This window comes from Sesamum indicum, linkage group LG2, assembly GCF_000512975.1.
Source record: "Sesamum indicum cultivar Zhongzhi No. 13 linkage group LG2, S_indicum_v1.0, whole genome shotgun sequence".
Taxonomy (NCBI): Eukaryota; Viridiplantae; Streptophyta; class Magnoliopsida; order Lamiales; family Pedaliaceae; genus Sesamum; species Sesamum indicum.
The window spans coordinates 8,183,063-8,193,147 of NC_026146.1; positions in this window are offsets into that span (position 1 = coordinate 8,183,063).

Sequence of the window (10,085 nt, forward strand, 5' to 3'; positions counted from 1 at the left end):
TGACATCCCATGAAATTAGATTTAATTATAGAACCCCTTTTCATTCAGAAAAATGTAAAGTGTACAACACTATAGCTTGTCCAAACCCCAAGGGCTGCAACACAAAAAAACCAACACCTGTCAATCTATTACATCAAGCCCATGCTATCCTCCATAGTCTATACAAAACTAAATTGAAGGTCACCACTCAAATGGTAAAGGAGATTTTGATCATTCAATACATTTAATCCCACAAGTCCAGAAAAATTACAACTTTTGTCCCCTTACTCATTTTCGTTAAATTGATAATGGATGGATGCACGTGCTTCTTCCGTTAACAATTTAATGGAGGTGGATAATAGGACGTAAATTATAAATTTGTGGGACTAAATCTACTGAGTCATAAAACGATAGAACCAAAGTTGCAAATATGATAAGTTATGGGATGTAAATTGTAATTTTTCCTACTGCATTCAACAATTGTTTATCTCTCCACCTCCTACTAGCCCATTCAACACCCTGTTGCCATTGCAAACAACGTCAACGAAGCTCGACTTTCATACCCCAAACCCCCAAACACCCTCCTAGAGAAGGAGCATTTAAAGAACAAACAACGGTGTTTCTAGTGATTGGCTATTGCAAAGTATACATGTACGTCTTTTGAGGTTGTAGTTAATGTAACTATAAATACATTCCATATTCAGGGACGAAATTTTATACCAACACCTCCTACGGTACATTACACTGACACTCTTTTATAGGACGTATCTACGCCAATTTTACAAAAGTCAGAAAATATTTATATAATTAAACCTAGTGTTAGAAAGTATCCATATAATTTATCCATTTCCCCCTCCAAATTTAGAGAAAAATGACAAGGGTTGTGAAAAAAAGACAGTAAAATTTGCTAAGAGTGGAGTATGTGAGAAGGCCAGTGAGATGCAAGTGCAAGAGTGGTAGTTCAATTTGTCTCACTAAAATTAGCAAATTTACGCATCCAGAGATCGAGAGCATTTATTCTTCCAGGAAATAGTAGGTATTTTAAATTCACTCTCTCAATAATTTATTTTTTTACAGAAAAAAAAAAGACCTTGTTTTGATTTATTCTCCAAGGTCGATTTTCAATTTTATATTATTTTAAATTACGGGACGATGTTTGATTATATTCTTTTTTAAAAAAAATCATTCTATCACATTTTTACGTACAAAAATAAATAAAAAGTATCAATACTTTCATAAAAAAATAGCATCACAAAGTATATTCAAATACATTTTTATTTTACAATGTCTTTTTTTATATTTATAAGAAACCATCACAAAACGTATAAATTCAGAGCTGATTACACTAGAAGAAGTATTACTTTCTATTATGGTTTATTACCAAATACAAAAATTCATAGTAAAACTAATTACGATTACTCAATTACTATCGGCCGTTATTTCTGCAGTCGAGATCAAAATATTAGCAATATTTAATAATCGTAGCAAATATATTTTTGATCATAGCGAAAACCATTGAAAATATTGATTACCCGTATTCAAAAATTAAGTTTTCATATCAATCTTTTTTATGTAACGGTCGATAGAAAGTATTTTTTTAGTATTTGAAAATATTAAAAATTAAACATTAGGAATGAAAACAAAACCTAACAATTAAGGCCAATGTTTCGAAAATCCTTTCTTTTATTAAAATATATTATAATAATACAATCAAACTTATATATTAATATTTTTAAACTCATCAAATATTTGAAATGTGTAAGAGTAGTGATGAGGTGGAGCAGAATTAGAGCTTTTATGAATAGGTTGAGTCAAGCCCCACACGTGTGCTGTTGCCCGCCATGTGCTTCAGATTTTTTGTCCACTTGCTTCCTCAATCAATTCTCACTTTCAACACCACTTTGCTAAAAGCCAAACACATATTTAAAGATATTTAAATTCAACTCAACAATTTCATCTCCATGATGAAGACAGGGTACGGTGGAATTCGCACTATAAGGAAAAAAAAATGATTTTTTTTTATATTATAAATGATCGCGACTTAGAAATGATGATAAATGAATATTATGAATTAGAGATGATTACACTCCTCTTCCCTGAGGTTGGTTTATTACACGTAAATGTCCCGTTGTTTGAAAAATTATATACAGGACTTATGAAATTTATTTTTATCTAATAAATAAGTCCTCTAATTGAACAAAATTGACTGGATTTTGTTGATATAAACTAAAAATTGAATGAAAATTTGATATGTACCTTCGATTGACTTATTACTGACTTATTGCAAGTTAATTAATTATTTTTCAAACTAAACTACCCTTATAATGGTGAAGATATACTTGCTTACATTCATTAACATGTGAAAATGTACGAGGGTAGTGTGATCATAAAAAGATTTATTGGACTTGCAATAAGCCAGTGGGAGATTATATAATCTTTTTTCAATTTTTTTATTAATATTAGTAAATTCAGTGAATTTTGACTAAAAAAATGTCTTATTTGTTAGACAGAAACAAACCTTAAAGGTACTACATGTAATTTTTTAAATTTCAAGGGCTACACGTAAATACACCAAATCTCAATGGGAAGGGAGTGTAATTATCCCTATTAATTACAATTACATAAATTATTGCAAAACTAAATTTTTTTACTATGACTAATTGATATTTATCATGATTTTTAGTTATGACTAAAATATTTGTCATGGGTATAGTTATAGCTAATTAATACCACACTTGGAGAAACAACGGCTAATTGTCATTGGAGGATTGTAGTTAATATATATTCACCATGATTTTTTTTATTTTCACTGTAGTAATTAGCTATAGTGAAAAACTATGTTTATTCGATATAGTATACATTCTCATGAATTTTTCTCGCTCGAAAAAAATACAGTATTTTGTCATAATTAAAACCTATGATCGAAATTAAAATTTTTGACGAACAATTAATGCTAATCAATTATGACTAAACAATGACTATTAGTCGTCAGTTTCGCAAATGGGGCGAATGCATGAATTATGGCCCGAAAACCTTAGCCATGCTTTCGTCTTAACTAAAATCATGAAAAATTTTAATCAATCATAGTCAAAACTTAGGTTTTCACATTGATTTTGTTTACTTATACTATATAATATTTATTTATCATGAATATTAAGTTGTAATTATTTATAATATAGAGAATAATTTAATTTTTGATAAATTACATCGACACTCCCTAGTGTTATGTCTATTGACACAACCATCCCGTCCATTGTAAAATTATAGGTTCACCCATTAGTGTAATGCATACCAAGGGGTGTTTGTGTAAATTTCTATTATTGAATAAGTAGTCTACTTGTAATTATAACTATAATATCAAAAGTATACTTATAAGTTTGCAAAATAACATAAAATTTTATGGTAAATAAGGTGGTGTTAATGCAACTTTACCCGTAATTTTGTTTTGTTGTGACTTGAGACTATTTCTGGGACATGTCTGTAATAGCCAAAAAACAGAAGAGTTCAACTAAGATTATACAACTTACATTCTACAAAACTCTGTGCGAAATCCTCCTTCTATTAGAAACAAAAGGAAGATAGGAAACATGCACCCTTAGTGTGATTTGACATTTTTTTTGACGTGTTTGGACTCATTTTTTGCCCTTTGTTGACTAAATGTTCATTTGATGGCATCATCAAATTACTGTTTTGAACTTCCTTTTTTATTTTTCTTCATCTTATAAAAAATTTAAATAATTTTTTTTCTAAAATATTCAATTAAATATCAAAATATAATATATATAAACTTTAAATATTTATATGAATATACGGTAGCCAAGATTGAGAGCTTTGACAAACTGTAGCCATCATCGTAGATCGGGCCGGGCGTGGGCTGGAGTGGGGGGACGGATTGCAATGGGGAATTGGAGGCTGGCGGTTTGGGGCGGGGGGAGGTGGAGGCTGGGGATTTAATTTTATTAGATTTGTTTTTTAGAAATAATTATATTATTTTGTTTAGTTTATATATTATACATATAATAGTGATGTTTATAAAATGGATTGACCAAAAAGGCTAAATGATCCTAAAGGAAGAAAAAAATTGCAAGATTCTAAAGGAATGCAAGACCCAATGTTCACTTGAGGAGGGCCAGTTCATGTAAGGGCCTATGGTGGCCCTAGGAAGTCCAATTTGGGTAGAGCCCCAAGGGAGTTAGCTAGGAGCTGACCCAAGAAATAAATTGGTCAAAAAAAACTTAATTGGTCCATTTTCAAGAGGGGCATAGATCTAAGAAGATCTTACAGGGCCACAAAAGAGTTTAGGAACTTGAAATTTTCATAATGTCAAAACCAATATCACATGGTATTCATGGGTGGCTTGGGTGGATATCACCTAGGATATGTGAGGGTGTCTCCACAGCATCAAATTACGACCAACTGCCCCATAAGGACATGTGGCACTCCTAGTCGGAAGTAACCTTTAAACTCTAAAAGCTTTGACTCAAGCTGGGAAAGGTGTCTCCTCAACCCTCAAATACACCCATCTACAGCGGGATCCAACTGTGCCCAAGGATGGGGATCCTCCAATTGCTAGGAGATGACCCTCCACCGAGTCCGGGGGAATTCCCTAACTGCTGGGAGATGACGTTCTACCAAATTCATGAAGGATTCAATCTTATCGAACCACTGTGAGATAATTATACATAAAATTTGTGAGAGTCCTCCACTGAATATGCAGGAGATTCAGTCTTCTCTAACCGATTGATGATTGTCTATAAATTGAGAGCTCCCTTAGTGGAGAAGGTAACTAGAACTTGATGTTATAAGTTTTATCTTCGTACTATAAATTTCACCCTCATACTAGAACTTTACCTGAAAAGAACAATTTAATTTCGTACTTAAGAGTTTTACTTTAATGTCAATCTCTTCCTTGTATACAAAATTAAGGAAATACACTAACAATTTAACTCATTTAAACTCTTTTATTTTCTAGTATTTTATTTTATTATTTTATAACCTAATTAGACCCAACCACAAATTTTTTGCTTTCATCAAATATAAATTTAAAATTTTGAAAAATCGGTGGTGGAAAGTGTCACAGTTGGTTATTTCTTGGAACTCCGTGGAATTACTCCACTTCCAAGATTGAACACATAACCAGATGTACTCCTTGAATCATCAATACTTCCACCAAGTTCACTATCAGTATATCCAGCAAATTTTACCGGTTCATGAGTTTTGTAGAAAATACCGTAATTCACCATTTCTTTGATATATCGCAATATCCTTTTTGCATCTTCCCAATGATTTGAATATGGTTTCTCCATAAATCTGCTGAGCAAACTTAATGCAAAATTAGATGGGTCTTGTTGCTGTGAGGTACATCAAGTTCCCAACAAGACTTTAGAACATTGTTGTATCAACTGGCTTTCCTTCACCCTTCTTGCACAACTTTAAACCTGCAACACATGGAGTTGTAACTGGATTTGCATTTTTCATTTTGAATTTTCTCAATAATTCAGCAGCATATTTTTCTTGAGAAATGAAAATTTCTCTATTTGATTGTTGAATATTTATACCAACAAAGTGGTACAACTCTCCCAAATTAGTCATCTCAAATTTATTCATCATAGATTTCTTAAAATCTGTTAGCATCTCCATATTATTTCTTGTGAAAAAGAGATCATCAACATATAAACTCACAAACATAATATCTCCTCTGGAACCGTTTTTTATGTAAAGAATGTGCTCATATGGACACCTATCAAAGCCATTCTTTAGAAAATGATCATTGATTCGATCACACCACGCATGGGGTGATTGCTTTAGCCCGGGTTTGTACACCTTTTCTTCTTCTCCTTTTCTTATGAACCCGAGAGGCTGCTTAAGATAAATTTTCATCTTGAAGAAAACCGTTTAAGAATGCCGATTTTACATCCATTTGGAATAATTTCCAACCAATTTGAGCAGCAATTGAAATCACCAGTTGAACTGTATCAAGTCTTGAAACAAGAGCAAACACTTCACTGAAATCTTCTCCTTCCTTTTGTTTGTATCCCTTTGAAACCAATCAAGCTTTATATTTATTTATTGTGCCATCCAAATTGGTTTTTCGTTTTGAAAATCCACTTTACACCAATGGCAGATTTGTGCGGAGGCAACATAATAAGCTCCCATGTTTCATTCTTTTCTATTGAGTTAAATTCTTCCTTCATAGCATGAACCCATTTTTCATCAGATGATGCATCTTCATAACTAACAGGATCCTCTCCAATAAAAAAGCAAAGTATACTTGATCTCCAATACTCATTTCTTCAGTTGTATAATATATTTCCTGCAACGATCTCGTTCTTCTTTTCGGCGAAGCCGGGGAATTTTGCAACTCTTCAACAACTATATTAGAATCTTCAACAACTGTATTAGAATCCTGCTGCAAAGAGTCTTCGATTCTTGCACTCTAATAGATTCTGAAAAATCATAGCAAGTCTTTTTATCAAAGCAAACATCCCTACTTATCATAATTTTCTTTGTTCTTGGATTGCAAAGCTTCTAAGCTTTAGTTATTTGGTTGTAGCCAATAAATATGCACTTTTCGAATTTATCATCAAACTTTGATCTTAATGCATCAGGAATGTGAGAATATGCAAGACATTAAAAATTTTCAAATGATTAACATTTAGATTTTTACCATACCAAACCTCATTTGGCGTGGCATCATCCAGCTTCTTTGTATGTTATCTGTTGATCAAATAAACAACATAAGAAACTGCTTCAGCCGAAAAATTCAATGGAAGATTTTTCTTTTTCAACATGCATCGAACCATCTCGATAATTGTTTGATTCTTTCATGCTGCAACACCATTTTGATATGGCGAATAGAGTGTTGTAACTTCATGCTGAATTCCTTGGTTTCGAGAAAAATCTCCAAATAAAGAAGACATGTATTCTCCTCCACGATCGCTACGCAAATTCTTTATTTGAAACCCAGATGACTTTTTAACTTGCAACTTGAATTCTTTGAAATGTATAAGTGCTTCTGATTTCTTTCACACAATGAATCTAAATCTTCCTTGTATAATTATCAACAAATAGCAAAAAGTATTTGTTTCCTCCAAGTGATGATACTTGCATAGGTCCACAAAGATCTGTATGAACAACTTCCAAAGGTGATTGTGCTTGCCATTTTGATTTTGATAGAAAAGAGTCACCATGATGCTTTCCCAATTGACATTCCTCACATACTTCATAGCTAGCATTAATTCTTGGCAATCCTTGAACAATGCTTTTGTTGGACAATTCTTTCAAACTTCGATAATTCAAATGACCATACCAATCGTGCCACAACTTCGAGACTTTGTCATTAGAAGTAGAAAGATAACATGAATCATTAACAACATTTAGCTTGATAGGGAACAATTATTTGACCCAAAAGCAATGTTTGCATCATGCAGATTTTTTTTTTTATGATACACTTATCTCTAAAAAATTTGATATCAAAATCCTTTCTTACCAAGTGACCAACACTCAAGAGATTACTTTGTAAACCAGGTACATAGAATACCTCAACCATCTTCTTCATTTTTTCCTGCTTTTGTTTTGAAAGCTATTTCACCAACACCTTCAATTTTGTAGGATTTTGCATCCCCAATAGTCACCTGCCCATGGTTAGCTTCTTTAAGAGTAGAAAATAGAATTTTGTTTCCTGTCATGTGTTTACTTGCACTACTATCTAAATACTAAATATTTTCAACATTTCCATCCGAGGCTATCAACAATGTTTTCGAACACTCACCTTTATTTTCATGCATGAACCCAACAACTGGTTTCTTTTCAGGATGTTTCTCCAAACAATCACTTTCTTTATGACCCGGCTTGTGGCAATAATTGCATTTGAAGTAAGGTTTTGTACCTTTATACGTTTCCCGACCACTTCCTCTTTGAGAGTTTTGGAAGGGAGCTCTTTCTTCCTTTTTTGATTCATTATTTCTTCTATCTTGAGAATGCCCAGATTGTCTAGCACCGCTTCCACTACGACCTCTGCCACGTCCACGATAAGAACCACGGCCTCTGTTTCTCCAATAATCGTACATTTCACCATTGAATTTAGGAACAAGACAAACAAGGTTGTTAGCCATTTTTTTTTTCAACCTTGCTCTAGTACCAGTTTGTTGGGATTTAGAATTTTTCTGTTTTCATTTTTTTATTTGTTATCTAAAGCTTTACAATACATCACTTATTTATAGTACTAGTATTTTGAAGGACAGCAAGAAATTCTAAGAGATACTTTGACCAACACAAACAAAAAAAGATACATTCAAACTTCACATTAAAGAATATGATTTTACTCCAACAATTCGAAGTGTTACAGAAATAAAAAATTCCACTTGGGATGAAAACTGTTAGCAAGCATTCCAAGACTAGAAAGTATATACACTCCTTTTGCTCACTAAACCTGGCTCACTATACCCTTTATAAGTAAGCACACAGTAAGTCTCATGCTAATCAAAGAGTAAGTCTCATGCTAATCAAAGAGGAGGATGGGACACACAAACCTTTCTATCATGTTAATCAGGTATCCCACGATGGATAACAATGCTACCCGAAAATTCAAATGCTAGCCTTAGCGCTAGTAACAACAGCTAGAAAATTATATCCTTACTTTGTATCTCATTCTATTATTGTACGTACCAACACTTTCCTGCGACAAATGCTAGGGAAATTTGAAGCTTTATGTAGAATAATTAAATGGGTTGTGCAACTGCCGTCAACACACAGGATTCATGGAATTTTTTCTCCCTTTTACCTCAAAGTTCTGTTTACATTTTAAATTTGACTTAATAACAATAAAAAAAAATAGTACCATAAATTTATGAATTTTCTATTCTATTATTAAGATCGAATTCCCACATGAATTAGCTTTTTTTATTTTATTTTAATTGGAACTAAAGGATAGAATATAAGTTAATAAAGTTCTTTCTCTAAGATCATAAAAGTATAAATTAGTTTTGTTTATCTCTTCACAATTATATAAGTAAAATAATGAAAAAAATATTTAAATGGGTAGAGGTAGAATAATAGTTTAAACAATATTACAATAAAATAACTAAATTTAAAATCTAAATATTGTAGTTCTATTGAAGAATAATGAACATAACTATTGAGCCTCTAGATGTAAACTATTATTATTTTGATACTAAGGGTTTAATCAATTTGAATTATTTTTTCTTATATATAACTAACAATTTGTATATCAATGGCTTTTAAAAAATATTTTGAAACATAAATATTTTTATACAAAACCAAAAGTAAAATATATAGCATATAATTTATGTTAAAAAAAATAAGAAAAGTCAAATGGTGCAAAATATATTAAAATAATAACAACTAAAAGTACGATTTTTAAAATAATTAATGTTTACTAACACATTAGTTATAGATTAAGTATCATTATATTCGTATTAAGAAAATTAATAAATTTTGAGAATCAACATAGTAACAACAAAATAGTAGATAAAAAATAAGTTAATTACATTGAAACTAGAAATAAATGATGATAAATAAATAAACCTAAGATAAATATATTTTTTTTAGGATAATTTTTTATAAGTAACTTAAAAGTTTAAAAAGTGTGAATACTAATAATAAAAATTGATATATGAAAATAAAAAGTACTAATTTTTATTAATTATTGCATATGAAATTCAACTATTGAGTGGATCTCTTACAATTTCATTTTTTTAGTATTAGATAATTCTGAATGCACATTAGTATTTTTACATCTATTGCTTTTAATATTACCAACTTAAAATTATTACAACAACAAAATATGACATAAAAGATTAAGTTGTAACATAATATATTCTTGAAGAAGAAATAGATTATATCAAATTAATGCGTACTAAAATTAAGAAAGTAAAAATTTCAATATAAAGACAAAAAGTATAATTTTATGCAATAATATTTGAATATTTAGAAGTTGATAATAAAACATCTAAAAAATATTTAAAGGTTGATGCTAAAATATACTTAGCAGATTTTATAGCACTTGCAATACAAGTACTGATACTATATATGATTCAATAATACAAGTACTGATACTATATATGATTCAATTAGATTAATTTTTT